This window comes from Eriocheir sinensis, chromosome 37 (genome assembly GCF_024679095.1).
Source record: "Eriocheir sinensis breed Jianghai 21 chromosome 37, ASM2467909v1, whole genome shotgun sequence".
In the NCBI taxonomy this organism is placed as follows: domain Eukaryota; kingdom Metazoa; phylum Arthropoda; class Malacostraca; order Decapoda; family Varunidae; genus Eriocheir; species Eriocheir sinensis.
Genome location: NC_066545.1, coordinates 16,637,826 through 16,645,325, shown reverse-complemented (window position 1 = coordinate 16,645,325; position 7,500 = coordinate 16,637,826).

The window sequence follows — 7,500 nt, the reverse complement described above, 5'->3', positions numbered from 1 at the left end:
TATCAGATCTCTCTCTCTCTCTCTCTCTCTCTCTCTCTCGATATCGGACTGTCATGCAAGTAAAAGTGAAGATGCTCCCTCTCTCTCTCTCTCTCTCTCTCTCTCTCTCTCTCTCTCTCGGCCGGCGTCCTTTCCTTCCCTCCGTCCTCCCTCCCCCCACATGGCCGGGAGAATGAATGGCGGACCAGACGTAGAACCAAAACATTTTTACACTTTCCACCCTTAACCCTTCGCTCCCTTCCTTACCTAACCCACTAAATCACTACCTCTAACCTTCATCTTCACTTGTATAACCTTAAGTACGCTGGGGAATAAGGGAATGTGGGTGTATAGGGGTGTGATAAGTGACGGGAGCGGGTGGCGGTGCGGTATGAGAGTGTGGTCACTGGTCCCGGCGGCGCTGCGAACTCCCAGAGACAGGCAGCCAGACATGAGTATTTACCTTCGCGTCGCTGTGTTCAGTTCTCCTCTTGTATTAGTGTGTGTCCCGCCCTCTCCCGTGTGTTAGACTCCACCTGTACCCCCGTAGAGGCTCCTATTGGCGTTGACAGGTGCGTGGGGGGCTACAAAAGGCTCCTGTCACCTGTTAATCAGCGTCTTCACACCTGTCTCGTTGTCAACTTGTCCTGTACCGGTGCTTTGGAGTTTGGAGGTGTGAGCTTCGCCTCCTCCTCCTCCTCTTCTGCTGCGGCTCTTCTTGCCCCTCCGCTTCTTCCTCCTCCTCCTCTTCGTGTCTTCTTCGTCCAGCCCTGCCTAGGTTTGACTGTGGTGAGTTTTTGTCTGTTTCTTTGTTTGTTTGTTAAAGTTAATGATGAGTTTATGTGGCTTAGTGTCATGGGGTAGTTGTGTGTGTGTGTGTGTGTGTGTGTGTAATGTGATTCGCTGTCTCTCCTTTCCCTCTTGCATTCTTCTCTTCTTCCTGCGTGTGTGTGTGTGTCTGTGTGTGTTTAGGATGCTGGTGCAGGACTCTTAATAGGATAAAAGGATGTTAGGAGGAAGGATTCTTTCTGTTTTATATTCCTCCCATGAAACTTTTTTTTTACCAAATGGTAAAAAAAAGTAGGAAAAAATGAACCGTTTGGGATTTGACTCCTAACTCTTTGTACATATTTTTCTTTTCTTTTTTATTTTTTATTTTATTTTTTATTTTCACTTCATCTCCTCCTGACTTCACCATTGTTAACTTTTACAAACTATTTATTTCTGATTTATTTATCTATTTGTTTATATTCCTTTAGTTGTGTTTTTATCTTGATTTCGCCTCATTTAAATATGTCAGTCTCGTGATCTGTAATTAAATGTCTACCTGTCTGTCTGTGTCTGTCTATCTGTCAGTCTGTGTCTGCCTACATCTGTGTCTGTGTGTCTGTGTCTGTCTGTTTGTCTTTCTGTCTGTCTGTCTGTCTTCACACGGCTGTTTAAATGCACATCCGCTCGCCTTAATCTTGTTTATACACGTTAAGTCATGAGATATATTTAGCTTTGAGAGAGAGAGAGAGAGAGAGAGAGAGAGAGAGAGAGAGAGAGAGGTCTGTTGAACTTGACACCAATGACGGCCGAATGCCTGCGTGTGTGTGTGTGTGTGTATATGTATGCGTGTGTGTGTGTGTGTGTGTGTGTGTGTGTGTGTGTGTGTGTGTGTGTGTGTGTTGCGGTTCAGGGAGTGTTGCCGGTGGGGTGTTTGACCGTGTAAGTGCGTGTATTATAGAGTGTGTGTGTGTGTGTGTGTGTGTGTGTGTGAGAGAGAGAGAGAAAAGAGATAACTATAGAAGAGAAAGAACGAAAGGGAGAAAAAACAAACAAAATAACAGTAGAAAAGAATGAATGAATGGAGTCAGACAATCTTTAAGACACTCTGAACCTTTAATAGTGAAAGTAAAAACAAATGAAGGTGACCAATTAAGCTTCCAACACCTTTTACGTTTATCATCTCTTCTCTCTAACTCCACCCGACATACGAGATAAAGAAAGACTATGTTAAGTGCTGCCGAGATATATTCAAAAGCGTCTCCTTATCTCCTAATTAGTAGCAGCAACAGTAGTAGTAATAGTAGTAGTAGTAGTAGTAGTAGTAGTAGTAGCTCGTAAGAGTGGCACTAAGACTCATAATCGTGTATCGGTTTTTATGAATGGACAGCAGGAGTTACCGTATACCAAAGAGAGAGAGAGAGAGAGAGAGAGAGAGAGAGAGAGAGAGATCCTATTACAAAGCTATTCAAGATAATTGGATACCACAACAAGCTAAGTAGATCAGGTTGATAAACGGATTATCTAATGTGTTGTGGGTTAACCAAATGTGTGTGTGTGTGTGTGTGTGTGTGTGTGTGTGTGGAGTGGGTGGCGTGAGGAGGGTGGGAGAGGAAGTAAGTGGGTGTATGTGGAAGAGGAGGAGGAGGAGGAGGAGGAGAAGTGGGGTATATTCTTTCACACACAGCTGGAGGGTAGAAGTCATGCAGCTGAGAAGGAGGAGGAGGAGGAGGAGGAGTGAGGTGGAGAAAGAAGAGCCAGGGAGAGAAGGGTGGATGGAGAGGACGAAGAAGACAAGTAGAAGATAGGAACGAGGAAAAAGAAGAAGGGTAGATGGATAAAGAGACAAAAAAGGATTAGAAGAAGACGAATAGTAGAAAAAAGAAAATGAAGGATGGAGAGGAACAGAATAATTGGGCAAAAAAGAAGAGAGAGAGAGAGCAAGTAGCGCTGAGTGCATTCCTTCATCATCATTTTTACGTTATAAGGAGTTTGAGAATGTATATGACGGAAGTATTTCTCTTAAGGCTGAGAGAGAGAGAGAGAGAGAGAGAGATCAAGGAAAGCCGCAGAAACAAGACAAATGGAAAACAAATACGCGAACAAGAGAGAGAGAGAGAAATCACCTGGTTGAGTTGTCCGACAGGTGTATCTCTCTCTCTCTCTCTCTCTCTATCTCTCTCTCTCTCTCTCTCTCTCTCTCTCTCTCTATCCTCCTCCTCCTCCTCTTTCTCCTCCTCCTCCTCCTCCTCCTCCTCCTCCTCCTCCTCCTCCTCCCCCTCCTCCTCCTCCTCCTGGCATAACTCTCCAGTAACAAGACAGGGAAGGGAAGACGATCAAAGGTGTGAGATTAGTGTGTATCGAAGCGAAGGAAGAGGAGGAGGAGGAGGAGGAGGAGGAGGAGGAGTTAAGGAGATGGAAACCTAAATATTATACTTTGATGGAAGGAAAGAGGAAGGAGAAGGAAGAGATGAAGGAAAGGAAAGGAAGGAAGGAAGGGAGAAAGGAAAGGAAGGAAGGAAGAGAAGGAACCCAATTCGTTTATCTCCTCTTATCTCTTCCTTTCCCTCCCTTTTCCGTTTTTATCTTCCCTTCCATCCCTTTCCCATCCTTTCCCTTTCTCTCCCATTCCCATTCCCTTCCCTTTCCTTCCCTTCCTTTCCTTTCGAGTATCATCCCTTTGCAGTCCCTTTCCTTCCCTTCCTATCCCTTCCTTCCCTTCCCTTTCCTTCCTTTCCTTTCGAGTATCATCCCTTTGCAGTCCCTTTCCTTCCCTTCCCATCCCTTCCTTCCCTTTCCTTCCCTTCTTTTTGAGTCTCATCCCTTTGCAGTCCCTTTCCTTTCCTTCCCATCCCTTCCTTCCCTTCCCTTCCCTTCCTTTTGAGTATCATCCCTTTGCAGTCCCTCTCCTTCCCTTCCCATCCCTTCTTTCCCTTTCCTTCCCTTCCCTTCCTTTCGAGTATCATCTCTTTGCAGTCCCTCTCCTTCCCTTCCCATCCCTTCCTTCCCTTCCCTTTCCTTCCCTTCCTTTCGAGTATCATCCCTTTGCAGTCCCTTCTCTTCCCTTCCCTTCCATTCATTTCCCATCTTTTCCCTTCCCTCCAATTCCTCTCCCTTCTTCTACCCTTCGTTCCCTTCCATTCTAGTTTCATATATTCCCATCCCATCACTTCCTTTCCCATTCCCGTCCCATCCCGACTCAGTTCCTCCTCCTCTTCCATTCCCTTCCTATCTTATCCCTTCCCTCCTCTTCCTGTCCCATGCTATCCTTTCCCTTCCGATATCTATCCCATCTTTCCCATTGCAGTCCCTTCCCTTCCCTTTCCTCTCTGTCCTCTTCCTTCCCTCTTAGTTTCATCTAACCCCCTTCCCTTCCCTTCCCTTCCATTTCTCTCTCAATCCTTTCTTTCCCTTCCCTTTTGGTCTCATTTTATTCCAATCCCTCCCTTTCCTTCCCTTCTATTTTCATCCCTTCCTATCCCTCTCATTCCCTTCCCTTCCCGTCCCGTCCCGTCCCCTTCCTCTCACAGCCCTCTTTTTCCCTTCCCTTTCCTTCCCTTCCCCCTCATTTCCATCCCTTCCTTTCCCTTTCATTCCCTTCCCTTTCCTTTCCTTCCCTTCCCGTCCCTTCCCTTCCCCTTCCGTCCCGTGCCGTCCCTGTCCCCAGCAGTCTCATCTCTCCCTGTCCCGTCAATTTCTGTCCCCGGTATGAAAAACGTGGCGATATATTGTGACAGGCCGTCCGTTACGCTCATCTCCCGTCACACACACACACACACACACACACACACACACACACACACGATTTTGCTTTTGCCTCTTATGTTATTTCTTTCTCATGTTATTGTTTTTTTTATTTTCACTTTTTTTTATTTCTCATTATTTACGTGTTATTGTTTCCCATTTTTTTTTTAGCTCATTATTTTCTTCCTTTTTTTTTTCCTTGTTCATGCTCTCTTTCGTTGTTTTTTTCTTCCTTTTTTGTTTGTTTGTTACCGAGCTAGTTATATCTCGTTCCTCGTTCAGTCAAGATGTTCCGTCTGTCACTCTAACCAAACTCTCCTTCCGAATTTGACCTCTCTTGACCCACTCCCAGCCTCCCTTCCCCTCTTCCCCCTCCCCATCCTCCCTTCATTAGTTTTTCCTTTTTATTCACTAGTTCGTTTTTCTCTACTAGTTTTATATATATTTTTTCATTTTGTCCTCATGCAAAAAATCTGATGCTGCCAAATTGCCTGTCGAGATGAGATGTTACCATGGCAACAGTAGGGGAGAGAGGGGGAGAAGGGGAGTGGAAGGGAGAAATGGGGAGGAAAGAAAGGAAAATTGGGAGAAGGAAAAGGAGGAAGAGGGAAGAAGAGGAAGACATGGCGAAGGGAAGGGAGGTGAGAGGCAGGAAGGTAAGAGGAAAAGAGAAGGAAGGAAGGAAGTAATAGGAGAGGAAGAGGAAGACAGAGAAAGGAAAGGAGGGGGAGGAATGAGGATGGGAGGATTGGGAGAGGAGGAAGAGGGAGAAAGGAGGAAAAGGGGGGGAGGGGGAGGAGGGAAGGAAGGTGGATGATGAAAGACTGGAAGCAATTGGAAGAGCTTACGACGCCTCTTCAATCTCTTTTCTTTTCTCTTCTTCAATCTCTCTTCTTCATTCTCTCCTCTTCATTCTCCTCTTCTTTCTTTTCTTTCTCTTTTTCATTCTCTTCAGTGTTCTCTTCTTCATTCTCTCCCCTTCATTCTCTTCTTCCTTTTGTTTTTTCTTTATTCTCTTCTCTATTTTTATCTTCTTTGTCTCTCTCTTCGCTTATTATTTTTTTCTTTCTTTTTCTCGTTTTTTATTTTTTATTTTGGTTCCGATTTTCCTTTGTTTTAGCGATTTTGCTCTCAGGTGATTGGTCTTTGTTATCTCTCTCTCTCTCTCTCTCTCTCTCTCTCTCTCTCTCTCATAGACAATCAGGTCGAGAGAGAGAGAGAGAGAGAGAGAGAGAGAGAGAGAGAAATATACCGATATTAAATTTCCTGTTTGTCTGTCTTTCAACGATCGACAAGAAAATAATTTGAAATGTAAAATGGAAAGGAAAAAGAGGAGGAGGAGGAGGAGGAGGAGGAGGAGAAGAAGAAGAAGAAGAGGAAGAGGAGGAGGAGGAAAATATATTATAAAAAGTTTGCCTAAATTCTTCTGTTTCCAAATACTTTCCTGCCACCTCGAGAGAGAGAGAGAGAGAGAGAGAGAGAGAGAGCGCCCAGGTAACTTTCTTAATTAATTGGTTAAATCTCGTTAATAAGACGTTCGTGTTGACCTATTTGTCGTTAATTATCAAAAGGTTAATTAGTGTTTTTCGGGTTCCTTTTTACCTGGGCGGATTATCACACTCATCATCACCAGTTTCATCACCACCACCACCACTACCACCACCACCACTATCACCACCACCACTACCATCACCACTATCACCACCACTACCACAATCACCACCACCACGACCACCACCACCACCACAATCACCACTGTCTCTTCTCATTGTTTTTTTCTTCTCCTTTTCCTGTTTTGCTTCCTCCTCTTCCTTTAACTCCTTCCTCCTCCTCTTCCACCTCTTCCTTTAACTCCCTCCTCCTCCTCCTCTTCCTCTTCCTCCTCTTCCTTTATCCCTTTTTCTCCCTTCCTTTGTTATCCTTTTATTGTCTCTCCAATTATCCGTTTTTCGTTCCTCCAAGTTGTCGAGAGAGAGAGAGAGAGAGAGAGAGAGAGAGATTCCCACTCTTTCTTTATTTCCTCGGTCGTAAGGTAACATCCTCCTCCTCCTCCTCCTCCTCCTCCTCCTCCTCCTCCATTTAGCGCTTTCTCCTCTTCTCCATCATCTCATCTCTCATCTTTATATCTCATTTCCACTCCACAACGTTCTCTCTCTCTCTCTCTCTCTCTCTCTCTCTCTCTCTCTCTCTCTCTCTCTCTCTCTCTCTCTCTCTCTCTCTGTGTCTGTCTTTCTTTATTATGTTAAAACATGTTTCTCAAGAGCTTGAGAGAGAGAGAGAGAGAGAGAGGTTTGACACTCACAAAACGTCACTTGATATAATATACTTTGCAACCTTCTTCTTCTACTACTACTACTACTACTACTACTACTACTACTACTACTACTACTACTACTACTACTACTACTACTACTACTACTACTACTACTACCACCACTACTACTGCTACTACTACTACCACCACCACCACCACCACCACTACTACTACTACTACTACTACTACTACTACTACTACTACTACTACTACTACTACTACTACTACGAAACACAGCGACCTTGAACTCTAACACAACTTCTATCTTCTTCTTTCCCCTGGGCCACCATAAACCCGAGAGAGAGAGAGAGAGAGAGAGGGGACCAAGGATCTGCCGGGGGTCACTAGGTTGCCTGCAAGATCCGGGTCGGTCACCACAGCCTGTCACGAGCCTGGCCAGGACACCACCAGTATATCGACCAGCCCTGGAGGTGGTGGTGGTGGTGGTGGTGGTGAGGTGCAGTTTGGGTGAATGTGAATGAGGGAATGGTACGTAAGGGCAATGTGGATGAGTGGATGCAGGGATGGGAGGGAAGAGTTGGATGAGAATGAGAAAGGAGATTCGGATGAGATAACATGTGAAGGGATGGGATGGGAGTGGTGGATGATAAGGAAGGGAAGGGAGGTGGATGAAGGGGAAAAGGGAGATGGATGAGTTAGGTAGTGAAGGGATGGGAAGGGGGAGATGGATGGTA